The sequence below is a fragment of the Lissotriton vulgaris genome, chromosome 7 (assembly GCF_964263255.1).
Source record: "Lissotriton vulgaris chromosome 7, aLisVul1.2, whole genome shotgun sequence".
NCBI classification, from domain to species: Eukaryota; Metazoa; Chordata; class Amphibia; order Caudata; family Salamandridae; genus Lissotriton; species Lissotriton vulgaris.
In genome coordinates, this window is record NC_141695.1 from 517,709,238 (window position 1) to 517,723,447 (window position 14,210).

The 14,210-nt window shown below is 42.3% G+C and overlaps 1 protein-coding gene across 4 annotated transcripts in view; it reads right to left on the minus strand.

Moving 5' to 3' along the window:
* The window catches only part of WDR45B (WD repeat domain 45B), a 523,690-nt gene that overhangs the window by 381,340 nt on the left and 128,140 nt on the right, over nt 1–14,210 (minus strand). The window lies entirely within an intron of this gene.

Consider the following 14,210-nt stretch of genomic DNA (forward strand, 5'->3'; position numbering starts at 1 on the left):
CATTAACAATTAACTACCAGAACATTTGGACTCCCCAAAAAAAAAAAATCAAAAAAACTTTTTACCTGAGTGCATACCATAAGATCAGGGAAATCCAGAAGAGAATCCCCCGGGATGAATAAAAAAAGGAAGAGGGGGCCAACGAGGCACGGACACAGACTCGGTCACGAATAGAGTCACAGCCTCTCCTAGTCATCCACCCCGGCCAGTCTCCGAAAAGGAGACAGAAACGGAGCCTGTGACTGGTTCAGGGAAAGAGATTTTAACATCTCCAAAATTTCGAAATAAATCAGAGCAAGGGAAGTCGAGCCCCACCCCCAGTGTAGCTAAGGATGTTTCCACAGAAAGCAGTTCAGTAAAAATGTATGAGGGAATAAAAGTAGATGAACTAAGCGTGCCCTCTGCCCACAACATCGGTCTTAAAGGCAGTAAGCGGGCACTGATAACAGATTTTTTAAAAGTTTGTCATAGACTCTCTTCAGGAAGTTGAATGGGCCACACGGAAAGCATGGAAGGAGATGAAATCGTGGATCGTAAGGAAAGCACACCCAGCAACACCAAACAAAAAATATTAAGCAAAGACAAAGAGTGTTGTTACAACATTGGAAATCTGGTGAGCTTAGGGAGCATTGATATCGGTCCACCTGGATTAGAAGCTCGAATCAGCCCACCACCACTTAAAGCTTCAGACCCTCCTTTACAACTGTCACTTCTTCAAGCTCCACAAGTCCATCATCACCAACAAGCACTCGCTCTAGTCCATAGGGCGCCTGACATAAGCTGGGACTCTCGCCTTCAACAAAAAAGTTATTCGCAATCACCGCAAAATATAAATAAAGAAACAGAATGAGACTCTCGGTACAATTACAATCATTACATTATCAGGATCCACAGGATCAAACCCCAGGTCCATTTCCCTTCGCTAATGACAGCACAATTTCCATTGGAACAAGAGGGTCGAAAAATGCAACTTTTTCTTGCCATCAGGCTCAAGAAATCCCACAACCCTCCTCTCAAGAGAAACCAAAGAAACTGTACATATGAAACAAAGCAGGCGCCAGACTCAAGATACTATTGAGTCAAGTATAGTAAAGGTGGGGGTTACGCCACTCAAAACCCCACAAAGAAACGAACAACTGAGCGAACACATTGAACATATGGAGCATCTTGAGTACTCACTTCAATTAAATCAAACATACCAGGAAGCACTGATAAACCCCCCCAATGGTTTCTGCATGGCCCCAATTATCAAACACAATGGATACGATCGGGAAAGCAATGACACACCATGCAGATAAACTTGATATTTAAGTCGAACTGTTAAATCTCCTAGCTATCCATGTACAAGGGATAGAAGCAAATCTGCAAGACCTTAACTCAACGATTAAGAAGTACAACAAGACAGGGATACTACATACCATATGTGCCATTGCCCCCAGATAATCAACAAACTGGCCTATCTTGATGTCGCAGATACTAATGGCCGTTAAGCAATCCCCTAAAGGGCCTAACAAAACCCCTAAGCAGGCATCAGACGAACAATATGGCCAGCAGGGAAATTGCAGCACTGACGGACTCCTGAACGAAGAAGAGAAACCGCCAACCCCAATGCTCTTAAGTGTCCCCACTATAAACGACTTAAGGAGGCTAGATGATCCTAACAAACTAGTTCACCCTGGAGTACAAGAGGCAGCATCATTCAACCGAGCATTAGAAATGTCTGAAAACGCAAGCCTTAAACAATCCATCTTGTCAATTCCCCTCACGAACAGGGAAAGAAAACGCCTGAGAAAAGCGAGAAAGAGTAAAGAAAAAAAACGAAAAAAAAAAAAACAAGGGTTGATTGAATTATCTCCTCAAGACATTAAGGCCAATACAGAAGACAAAGGTCCGCCAGAGAGCAAAAACTCTGAATGTAATATTAGGCCCATGACTGGGACAAAGAAACCCTATAACCCCACCCCAGAGGACAAAACTAAAGAATGCGCAACTCAACGAATCAGCAATGAAAATGTATAGTATATTCTATCCTCAGGCAGGGAAAGAAGATATTAAACCGCCCAGCCTGGATTCTCATAAAAATCCACCTATATTAATGGGTCGAGCCGTCACCACAGAAGTGACAGCAATCAGCAGACAAGTGGAAATAGTGGAACGCAACACATGCAAAGGAGCAGGGAAATGGGAGCCATCAACAGGTGGAATCAAGGCTGCCCCAGCCTTCAACCCCAGTGGCATCGCAAGTTACTGCTCTCACTACCAACAAAGTCCTACCCCCCCAGACCAAGATCTAATCCGGGTTGCAATCGTCAAATCAAGTAACGGGGCACAAAAACACCATACAGACTTATTACGGCTAACCGCAAGCAAAATAGTAGAGCGCTCCCAGCAATATAGTTCAAGGGGGGCACATGACATCATGAATAGGGTACCAATAATAAAACTACTTATAGAATTACCATCTATAAGTCATATAAAATCCAATGACTTGGAAAGTATACAGTTTAAACCAAACCCTTACCAAACAGGTACAGACTCTACAATCCTAACATGACCAACCACAGCCTCACAGAACTGATCCTGCAGCACAGGGAAGAATTCTCTGACTGGGGCATCGAATTAAAAAAGGTGGAGCCCTTGCGGAACCCTAGTCCATTACAAAAACAAACACAGAAACAAAGCCTTTTTAAAAGGCGCAAAAGGCCCGGATCAGACCTGCACCAAGGTAGAAGAGGGTCACCCACTTGGACAAATTACAATCACAATTGCACAAAGAGAAGCAGTGCGTCTTGAGGCGCTTTCCCAAAAAACACCAGGACCTAAGCAGCGGGGGAGTATGAACCAGACCAAGCCAACATTCAAGGAAAGCAAGGAGCACCAGGATTTGCTCCTGGAATGTTAATGGCCTAAGTGCAAAGTTAGATGAAAAAGATTTTGTGTAATTTATCCAACAACATGACATACTTCTTTTTCAAGAAACCTGGCAGATAAATAACTCTCCATTAGTGGCAAAAAAGAAGGCACAGTATGGAAGGGCTATATGGGGCTCATCGACGTATATATCTACGGACCTCTCTTGGCGAGACACAAGCACCGACCTCGACTCCACATGGATGCAATGTACCAAAGTAGACCTCTCACCCTCAATGGGCCTACTAATCTTGAATATCTATATTCATCCAGTAGGAAAACAGAAGGACCAAAGAATCGAGCAACTAATAGCGGCAATCAAAATGCTGAAAAGCACTTACCCAAGTGCCAACATAATAATAACAGGGGACTTTTTTTTGTAAAATATAACGGGATTTTAACATGAACTTTATCCAAGGCCAAGAGTGCAATCTACCGAGTTTCATACAGCCAAGACAGGGCAACCGGAAAAATGGACACCAGTGGAGGCATCAGCCACCGTCTTAAAGAACTTATCCAAAGCCAAACTTCATATCAAAATGAGAGAAACGCAGAAAGAAAGTAGCGATTTTATCAAGCATGCACAAAGAGAAGAACCTGTACAGATAACACAAAAGTAGATCTTGCATACAATCAAACATCTGAGATCGGATGGGGCACCCGGTCCCAACTGTCTACCGAATGCACTGTTCAGGTACGATCCCAAGTTTTGGTCCTGCTATTTAACCTCCCCTCCCTGTTCTCCAATTGCTTAGAGACCGGAATTTTTCCTGATTCTTGGAGGGGCAGCATTCGTCAACCCATTTATAAATCAGGGACACGTTCAGACCCCAGCAACTATACACTGATAGCCTTTATAGACGTAGAGGCAAATATCTACGCAACAAGTCTACTGGCAGACCTGGAGACATGGGTAAGCAGTAAGAATCTGATTCCTGAAAACGCAGACTGGGTTCCGGGCCGGCACGGGGACTTTAACAAATATTTCAGCACTCACCCTCTTAGCGAAGAAAGTGATTGTCAATTCAAACATCCTCTATACATGCTTCGTAGATCTCAAAGCAGCCTTTGGTAAGGTGTCAAGAGCCAAGCTATGGGTCAAAATGAAAGCATGGGGAATCCCCCCAAATTATTAGAAGCAATTATCAACCTATACTCACAAACTTGGGTTCAGATAAAAAAAAATGAGATGGCCTAACTAAAGAAATTTCCTACAAAAAACGGGCTAAAGCAAGGATGCATTCTGGCGCCCTGTCTTTTCAACATCTATATTGCTGATTTAGAAAGCAACCATAGTCTCATCCAGGGAGACCCTCCCAAATTGGGAAAGACATCAATAGCAAGTTTGCAATATGCAGACGATATTGTGTTACTCTCCCAAACTCCACTAGGTCTGCAGCACCTGATCTCACAACTAGCAATATACATTTCGAAAGAACAACTAATAATCAATCTAAAAAAATCTAACGTCTTATGTTTTTCCAGCACTTATAAAAAACGCCCCAAAATTTATCTGGAGGATACATTTAAGCATCTTATCGCAGGTGGAAGTATACAAATACCTGGGGGTTCTCTTAGATCGCCATTTAAGTTTCAAACAACATCTAGAACACGCTCAAACAAAAATCAAACTATTATTTGATTTCAAAACTTTACAGAAAAGCCTAAGTGGAAGCTCAACAAACCATCTCCTAAAGGTAGTGCCTGCAAACTTTTTGCCAGCGATAACATACGGCTCAGAAATACTGAATACCAAGGACTCCCAAATGCTAAATCTAGCCTAGTCCAGATTATTTAAAAAACTGTTTTTAATCCTGCAGCATATCTCTCAGGCGCAGATACGTCTGGAATATGGACTAACAAACCAGATACAGACAAGGAGTCCTGGCCAAATATTACTGGCGAATGAGGGCAGCCGAAGACAACACGCTAGCACTTTACTTACAATGGAAAGCACGGACATGTTTGCTGTTATAATAATCTGTTGTACCGTGGTACCATACCACGTTAGGGTTACGACAAGAAACTTTTTATTGCAATTTTTATTCTGCATCTAAACTATGATGTTTTCATCATGGTGGTATGTTCCACTCTTTTTATGATTTAAACAAATCAAAAAAAGTATTACTATCTATCTACCCTACGAATTTTGTGCTCAGGACACTGGCTCATGTGGCCTCCCACCTCCCCCTCCCTACACCTCCACCCGCCCCAAACCACGCTACGCCACCAGAGGTGACAACATCCTGTGTTGGCTAGTACAGAAGGATTAGGGTATCTACCTTAATCCCAACTCCTGTCCACAAATCCTGAAGTCAATTGCTTTGTAATTGAGAGAGAGGCATTGGCTGTGTACTGGGCGCTCAAAAAATTTCAAGATTTCACTTTGGGAACTGTATACAAAGTGAGAACTGATCACAAGTTTTTTAACCCCTTCGATGCTGATGACGAGCTGAGCTCGTCATCAGCCACGGTGGTCGTGTGCTGATGACGAGCTGAGCTTGTCATGAATATATGGCATCCTGAATTTTACAGCACAGGGGAAAAATAACCACAGCAGCCAAGGTGTTAAAGAGGAATTTACTAAAAAAGGCTTAGCAGCGATTTCAAGTAGAATGAAAAGATGGGTGGGTAATCTCCAGGAATTTACCATTGAGGTTGAGCATATTCCAGGGATCAGAAATTGTGCAGCTGATTGCCCGTCACAGTTAGTCAATGACAATAATGCAGTATGTGAATTTCGTAACAGTAGTGAGGATGTCGATGTACCAAAGGAAGATGCGAGTTTGATCACCAGGGGCGACATTGATGGAAACAAGCTAAATGCAGATCCCTTTTTGATGAAGGAGAGATGTTAGTTAAGGGATTGCACAATGAAGGAAAAGTTGGGGTACTATTGAGACCTTATTGGATGGTCAGAGGAGAATTGTTGGAGAGAGATGGGGTATCTTTTTAGGGGTTCAAGATTGATTCATCTTGAAATCTGAAAAGAAGGCCATTTATTACAAAAACCAAACCGAGATTACGGTTGGACTTTTGGTGTCCAGGGATGGATGTTTCAGTTGAAAGGGTGGTTAGGCCCCTCTCTAGTGATGTTCACATAATTGTCTGGCGACAACTGTAAATCAGCCAAACACCTAGCAGCAAAAGTTGAACCAAGGCAGAATCCATCATGTTCACCACAGGACAGCTCTGTTATTATCAGGATTCAGTCTTAAAGTGCTTTCAAGAGACATGCTATAAAACATTAATACAACAAGCTCTTGATACAATGCCATTGCTATCTTGTTTCAGTAGATTTCACCAATCTCTCAGATGCCCAGGTTCATTTATCTAAATGTAACATTCAAATAATGTTTAAGTAGAGCCAAATGTGTCAAGGAGTTTAAAGTACCAATCAATCAACCATTAGTTAGGAGACTATACATACACAGTCAAGCTCATGCTAACCTATTGTAAAAGTAAATACACGTAATGGAGTCTCACAGCTCACTTTCTCACAAGCAGCTCTAAGAACTCTTTGAAGATAACAATTTGGCAGTGTCTTACAATCAAGTAACCCTTTGGCCAAACAATTAGATGGATTTAGGGGTGAATGTGCTAGCATACAGTGCTTAAGCTTATTTTCTTCTGTTTTCCTTTGGAATGTCTTTGGCTTTACTACAGTTGTAATTTATCTAATGGTACATCCCCTTTTCTACCTGTTCACCCTGACACAAGTTTCAAGTATTTGATTTGGATCTCCACTGAGAACCACAAATATTAAATACACAATATTCAAATTTACACAATTTTGTTAAAAAATTTCATTCTAATATAAGTTTAAAAATGGTTTTAAAAATTTGTAAAAATTGTGACATACAAATTCGTTTGGCGGAACTTTACGTAAAATAATCAATTCCTGTACTGAGTTAATTCTACATTGTGAATAAACTGGTCGTAAAAATCTTTTCCTTGCTTCTACCACTAACGCATTTGTGCAAATAGATAATAGATGTTCCAAATCCTGCTCCTCACTATTACATAAATTACAAATAGGGTTTTCTTTTGGATACCACCTAGATGTGATAGTTTTTACAGGAAGTATTCCAAGTCGAAGTAAAACAATCTATCTCCTGACCCCATGGTACAGGTTAAAGTTTATATATTGTTGAGGTTTCTTATACTCTATAGTTTCAGAGATATTTTTATATAATGACAGTTTAGGACAATGTTGAGAGTCGAGATCAAAACTTAGTCTTGTAGTAAAAAGTGCTTTGGAAAGAGTTTCAACTGGGCAGGAGACCAAGACAGTAACAGCTCGATGTTAACCTCTGATAGCTTAAAAGCAGATAGGACATTTTTAGAAAATACATAGTTCGATGGTTCACGTTCGAATGTCTCCGTTTTTAACAGGTATCCAAGCGTTCCTTCTTCAGCATGTAGGAGATTATATGCCCACCTGATGATATTTGCGATTCCTCTGGCCTAGGAGCTAGTCAGTGACAGCTTGAGGCGGAGCGCTTGCACTGGAACCGATTGAGATAACTTCATAATTTTTCGCAGGATCTTCCCTTCTTTTAAGTCTAGAAAGGACCATTGGCTTATTGGTATGTGCTCGAGTGCGTACGACAGTACTGGTGGAATTTTGGCACTATATACCTTAAGCATTGCAGAGAGATGTCTTTGTCCAGATGCAGCCTATAGCCGTAACAGTGCTCCCACATGGACATCGGATTTCCGGGTTAAATGCAAAGTATGGGACTTATTTTGTAAGGACTTGGTAAATATTCTTCCTAAGTAGGTGTATTCTTTTACCACTTCCACCGTTTTTCCCCCTAGTGACTAGATAAATTTAGTACTCTTTTTTCTTCCAGAGAACGGTATTATTTTAGTTTGAGATGTTTGGTATTAAATAATTTTCCTTTGTATAATTGTGGAGGGCCTCAAGGCTTCTTTGCAAACCGAATGGAGTTTGATCTAAAATAATGACATCATCTGCATATAATAAAGTATGTATTTTATGAGAAGCAATTTAAAGGGAAAAAAGTAAAGGAGCGAGGAGACATCCTTGCATAAGGCCATTTGGGGTCGGGATTGCACTAGTAAGTCCCTTTTCCATCCCCATTTGGACTTGGCACCAGGTACCTGTATGTAATACTGTTAATATATGTAGTAGATTGTCCGGGATACCCATATTATAAAGTTTTCTCCAAAGTGTTGCTCTGTCTACTCTATCGAATGCGGTGGTAAAGTCGATAAAAGCAGCATATATAACCAGAGATTTTATTGTAACATATTTATCTAAGATGGTTTGAAGAACAGCGATATTGTCGGTGACTGAATGCTTAGATCTAAATCCAGCCTGGTATAAAGGGATCCGTCCCGATGAAAAGGCCCAATCTTTTAGATGGTCTAATACTGTAGCTGTAAAAATCTTTCCTGTTGCGTCCAAAAGTGCTATCTGTCTATAATTACCAGGATACAACCTTGTGCCCTTTTTATGTATGGGTATTATAATGCTCCCCTTCCAAGATTTGGGAATATCTCCAGTTATGAAAATGTAGTTAAAAAGGGGAAATAGCATCTTACTCCATTTTTTGGGATTGCATTGGAGGACCTTGATCGGTATTTGGTCCGGACCTGTTGCTCCGGTTGCTCTTGCCTTTCTTATATGTAGCTCAATAGAGAGAGGACTAGTAACTTCACAGTCTGAGGATTTTATTTCCGAGTTCCTAACAGGATGATAACTCTTTTCTACAGTAGTGTTTAATTTATATAAATTGGCCAGATATATTTCCCATTCTGATGGAGGCACCGGGATAGATTGTAATACTTTTTTCGTGCCTATTTCTTTCGCTATTATGTTCCAATATGCACCTTGGTTATTTTGTTTCGCTGCTATTTGCAGATCTTCCCAATTTTTATCTTGGGTTATTCTCTTGTTTTTTTCTCTTTCTCTCCTGCGTTGATTTTTCAGTTTGTTGATTTCTATCTGGTGACTTTTCTAAAAATTGTGCTCGTACCAGTTTGTTTAGGTAAGTTGTATTAGTAGCTAACTTTTGTTTTTTATTTTGTTTCTTTGGAGGTTGGATCAGCTTTTCCTGTAATTTTTGTGTTAATTTTTTTATCACAATTTCAAAGTTTGTTATCGGATTTGCTGAGTGTATTCTTTGTAAGAGTTGTGTTGAGTCAATTATAGAAATTAGTTTGATGAGAGTAGCAGAGTTCCAGTGGATCCGTCTTTGAGTTGGGTTTACCAGGACAGTACTACAGCTATACATAATTTGATTTGACTGGGACTGTTGTACTTTCCACTCTGTAGTTAGCTGTAGTTTCGCATGATCACTACCATCGGCAAAGTTAATTTTAAGTTGTAAAACTGATTTGTGTAGATCATAGCTACAGATCATGTAGTCCAGTAGTGAAGGATTACAGTTTCCCTGTCTTGTATTTGAGGCAGGTATGTCTCCTTCTACATTGCCATTTAGTATTGTTCCGTTTAAAATAGGTAGCGATGCTATTAGGATCTTCCCTCTTTTATCCGCCTTGTTTTCTTTTGGAAATAGTGGAATAGAGATTCTCAGTGCCTCATCTGTGAGCCAATTTGCCCATTTCGATATTAACTCATTAGAGATTTTCCCATTAAGATCTCCCATGATGAAAAGCGAAGGATAATCCTGATTTTCTATTGTTTGTTCTATGTCTTTTAAGATTTCTATAGTAAGTGCGTCCATTTTTTCTCCGGGGGGATATATATGTTATAGATTAATATTTCTTTTGAAGTTTCAGGAGGACTTGTCTCGCACTTGATTTTGATACATTGATGGTTCTTTGAGTTAGTTGGAATTACTTCCTGTGCCCATTTGTAATCTAGATTTAATAAGATCGTTATCCCGCCTTTCGCGTGTCCCCGGTCAACCTGTTCTGCAGGAATGTCATATATGAAATATTTCTCTAGATTGAAGTTTTGTGTAGACCAAGTTTCTTGGAGGGCCACTATTGCTGGAGAATCTTTTGTTATTTCAGCCAGTTTTTCTTTAGTTATGCCCGCAAGATTCCAGGAGGAAATCTTCAAACCTGTCCTAAACAGAGGACTTGTTATCCTTAGTTTGTTTGTTGCTGTTCAGGGTTTCCGAGATCCAGGACCAGGAATAATCTCTATTTGCAGTTTCAACACTGGGAGCTTTCTTACTCCAGATTTCTCTATTGCCGTTCTTTATGGATATAAATATATTTTCTGTGGCATGATCTAGCGAATTGGTGGTGATGTTAAGTGAATGGTTGATTCCAAGCCTTTTGGGAGCCTCATCTGGTATAGGTCTTTTTTGAGATTCGTATTTTAATACTGGGGCCAGGTCATAGCCGTATTTGTGTAAAGTGTCACTCTCCTGCAGTATGATTCCCGGGATTACTGGAGACCAAAATTCAACAATCGCAATAGACATTTTTGATTCTTCTGGAAACATGACTAGTTTTATTTCATTACGTTCTAGAGATTGTAACGGCCACATTTTTTGTAGCAAACTGATAATTCGGCCGCGGTTGAGTGGTGTTTCGTAAGACGGGAACAGGTCTATGATTTCCAGAAAATTAGACCTGGTCTCCACTGTTTGCAGATCCTTTTTCTGTGTGGAGAGAGTTCCTTTTGGGGTCTCTCTAACCTCTGGGCTTCTTAGACCATGTCCTGTTGGTAAAAAATGTTTTGCCTTAGCATTTAATTTACTCGATTGGTCAGAGTTGTCTCCTTGAGTTTTTTCCGGCAAATTCTGCTCCTTTACCTTCTTGGTCTGTGGTATTTCTGAGCTTTCCTCTGTTTCCAGAAAAGGGGGAGAGTTGGTCGGTATTCTTATTTGATGGGCTTTCTTTTTCTTAATTCTTCTTTGCGCCTTTCTCTTTTTTGATTTAATCAGCTTTTGATTTCTTTTGTCGTTAGTGCTTTTTAAGGTCTGGGAATTGTTATTTGACAGCGCAATCTCAGCGGTTGATTTTAGGTTGGATGTTACAGGGCTGTTCAAGGTGGAGTCAAATTTTCTTTTTGTGAAGATTGGATAATAAACTACGGGCTGTTGGGGAGACACTGGTTTGGTTTCCTCCTTAAAAAGGTTTCTAAGAGAGTAAATAGGGTTAGAATCCTGTTTACCCTTGGGATTCGTAATTGAACTCTTTCCGGTTTGGGTTGTAATTTCCTTTGTTTGAGAAGGAGATGTTTTTGTTGTTTTAACTTTTAAGTTATAAGAGTATTCCCCTTTACATTTGCCACAGACTCCTGTTGGTGCTGCGGACTTTGATTGCTCTTCCTTCCTTTTCTCCACTAGGAACTTTAGTATTCCTATTTGGGTATCAAGTGTTTGGTAAGAATTTTCCAATATGTTACCTAGATGAGTTAGAACTGCTTCCAGAATACTTTGCAATGTAAACAAGGATTTGGATATTGGGGTATGATCTTTATGGAGATCTATACTTTTGAAAAAAAGAGAGATCTGGTGATTTTTCGAAGAATCCCTCTAGGACTGATGATTTTTGCGGAGTACTATTCTGTATGCTCTGGTTTTCCTTTTGCGTTCCCGTGTGGTATATTAAGTCTTTGATGTTAATATCTGGACATGTAATGCTATATTCTTCGGATTGTTGTAATTTGGATGATTCCGGTTTTATTGAATCAATTGTAATAGAAATTGCGTTTAGGTCTTGCGGTATGATAGAAATACTTTTCAGAGGAACTCCAGGTGTCCTTTGGTTTTGAGTTTGAATTAGATGTATTTCATCCTTTCCTACCTCTTTATTCCCTTTTTTTCTTTAACGATCTGATCTTTTTGGATTTGTCCCTGCTCATCTGAGGTTAGTTTAGTAAAATACTTTTGAATTCCAGGAGTTACTGTAGACTTTCCGGTTCTTGCCGTCTTGCCAGAGCTCTTTCTAATGGCTTCTTCCGTTCCCATCCTTTTCATAAAAATGGTTCTCGACCTTAGTTTTTTATAGGCCATGGCAGTGTAATATTACTAAGTTATTTTAGTTGTAATTTTAGCTGTACTATTTGTTCTGGCCGACTGATATTTGAGAGAACTTAGCCACCTATATGGTTGATATGGTCTCCTGTGGTCTACTACTTTAGAGCCAGAATTAAGATAGAAACTCTTGCCGAGTTCAGATTGAAACAGTCAAAGAGGTAATGATCCAAGGTGCTAGCACACAGGTGCGCCGCTCATGCAACACCAGGAAATAGCTCTCTGTTCCTGCTCCCTAGCTCTGTTTCTTTTTTTTTTTTTTTTTTTTAAAAACCTTTATTTGAAAAAGTGCACACAGCTATTCAGCCTGACATCCCGGAGGCAAGGCAGCATATATGAGCAGGAGAGCGATAGTGCAAAAATCAATGTCACAGTACAATGAAGGTTGATTTTATTGTTTTGTTGCTTCATAAAGGAACATGGAAAGAGAAGAAGAAAAAGACGCCAGAAAGGCGCAAAGAGAATGGCAATGGGGTAGAAAAAACGAGTGAAGCGTTGTCAGTGGGGTAGGGGGGGAGCAGTGGGAGCACAAGCACGGAAACAGGAGAATAGAGCAGGATAAAAAAAGGGGGGGGGGGGAGAAGAGAAAACAGGATAAAATTTTACAACGTGTCACAGTTGGCGTCGTAGGTTATGGCGACAGATGTTCCTCTAATGAGACAGGTTCTGGGGGCACACACATGTCACCCCTATAAGCATTCCAGGCCCCCCACACCTTCAACCACTTTTTGGGCTTGCCCCTGGCAACATAGACCGTCTTTTCCCTGAACATACACCAATCCATGTTGGCTTTCCATTGCACCACCATGGGAGCCACCGAAGCCCCCCACTTCTGAGCGATATCGCGTTTAGCCACCATGTTGCCAAGGGTCACCCACTGCGTCTGAGCCACATTGTGGTCCGTCGGTCCCCAGATGTTGAGGAGGCATCTCCTAGCTTCCGCATTCGCCACCACACCAGTCACTTCATCCATAATCAGGTGCACTCGTCTCCAGTAGGAGGCTATGGCGGGACATTCCCAGAGAATGTGCATAAATGTAGCAAGGGCACTGCAGCCGCGGCGACACAGCCCATCGACTGAGTAGCCCATATGCACAAGCCGGGGGCCAGTCACGTACACCCTATGCAGGATTTTGAGCTGCACCAGCCTGAGACGGGAAGAGATGGCGACCTCCTTAGGGGAAGAAACTGCACTCTGCCAATCCTCATCGTCGATTTCCAATCCGTCACGCACCCACTGGTCCCGCACACACAGGAGGAGGTCAGTGCGAACATTAATAAGTTTCTTATAAGACAGTGAGATGGCACTGTCAGGCATATGCCGTCCAGCACCCTGTCTTCCAAAGGGGAGCTTCCTGGCTCGGTTTCTTAAAGCAAAATTTTCACGCACATTAATTGCCTCTCTTTCATTAATTAGTTTTTAAGATTTTGGTACCTCTGTTGCATCCAGGGTAGTTTTATGGCTCCAGCCTCAGTTAGGACTTTACTTGGGTTAAGACTTCACTTGGGTCGACCGTCGTAGCTGTGGCCAAATCTAGCAGACTCTCGTAGTTCTAGCCGCACCTGGCCGCTCTGGTCACACCCAACGCAGCTCTCGCGGCACCCGCCACGTCCCAGAGAGGCTCGCGGCTCCGGCCACACAAAGAGATGCAAATGTGCCACTTGCGGCTGTTGCCGAGTCTAACGGGTGCTTAGCGGCACCAGCCACACCCAAGGCATCACTCGCGGCAATTGCCGCGTCCTACGGGGGCTTGCGGCTCCGGCCGCTCCAGAAGACGTCTCGAGCAGGGACCCGCACCGGCCACCACCCGTGGCTGACGCCTGCCACTTGCGGCTGTTGCTGAGTTAAACGGGTGCAAGTGGCACCGGCCGCACCCAAAGCGTCACTCGCGGCAATTGCCGCGTCCAACAGGGGCTTGTGGCTCGTGGCTCCGGCCACACCAGAAGACGTCGCGAGCAAGGTCCTGCTCTGGCCGCCACCCGCGGCTAACACCTGAAATCAGCAGCAAGCGACCGGTAAACACTCGCGGCTCCAGCCGCAGCAGACGTTTCACTCCTGCTGCGTTCGGGCCGGGACCGGGACCGGGACACAGAGCAGAGCAGTGCTCCAGCAACAAGCTACGGGGCAATGGAGTGCGGCCAGGCCAGGCACCGCAATCGGCGTGCCCTCCTCATCCTCCTCGCCTGCTTGCTCGCCTGCTTTGCTCGCAACCTGCTCGGTCACGGCTCGTATGCTCGTGTGCTCCACAGCGCCACCTCCACCTGGAATGTCACCCCGACACTTCCATTCCTATTGTCTCATCCAATGTTCTT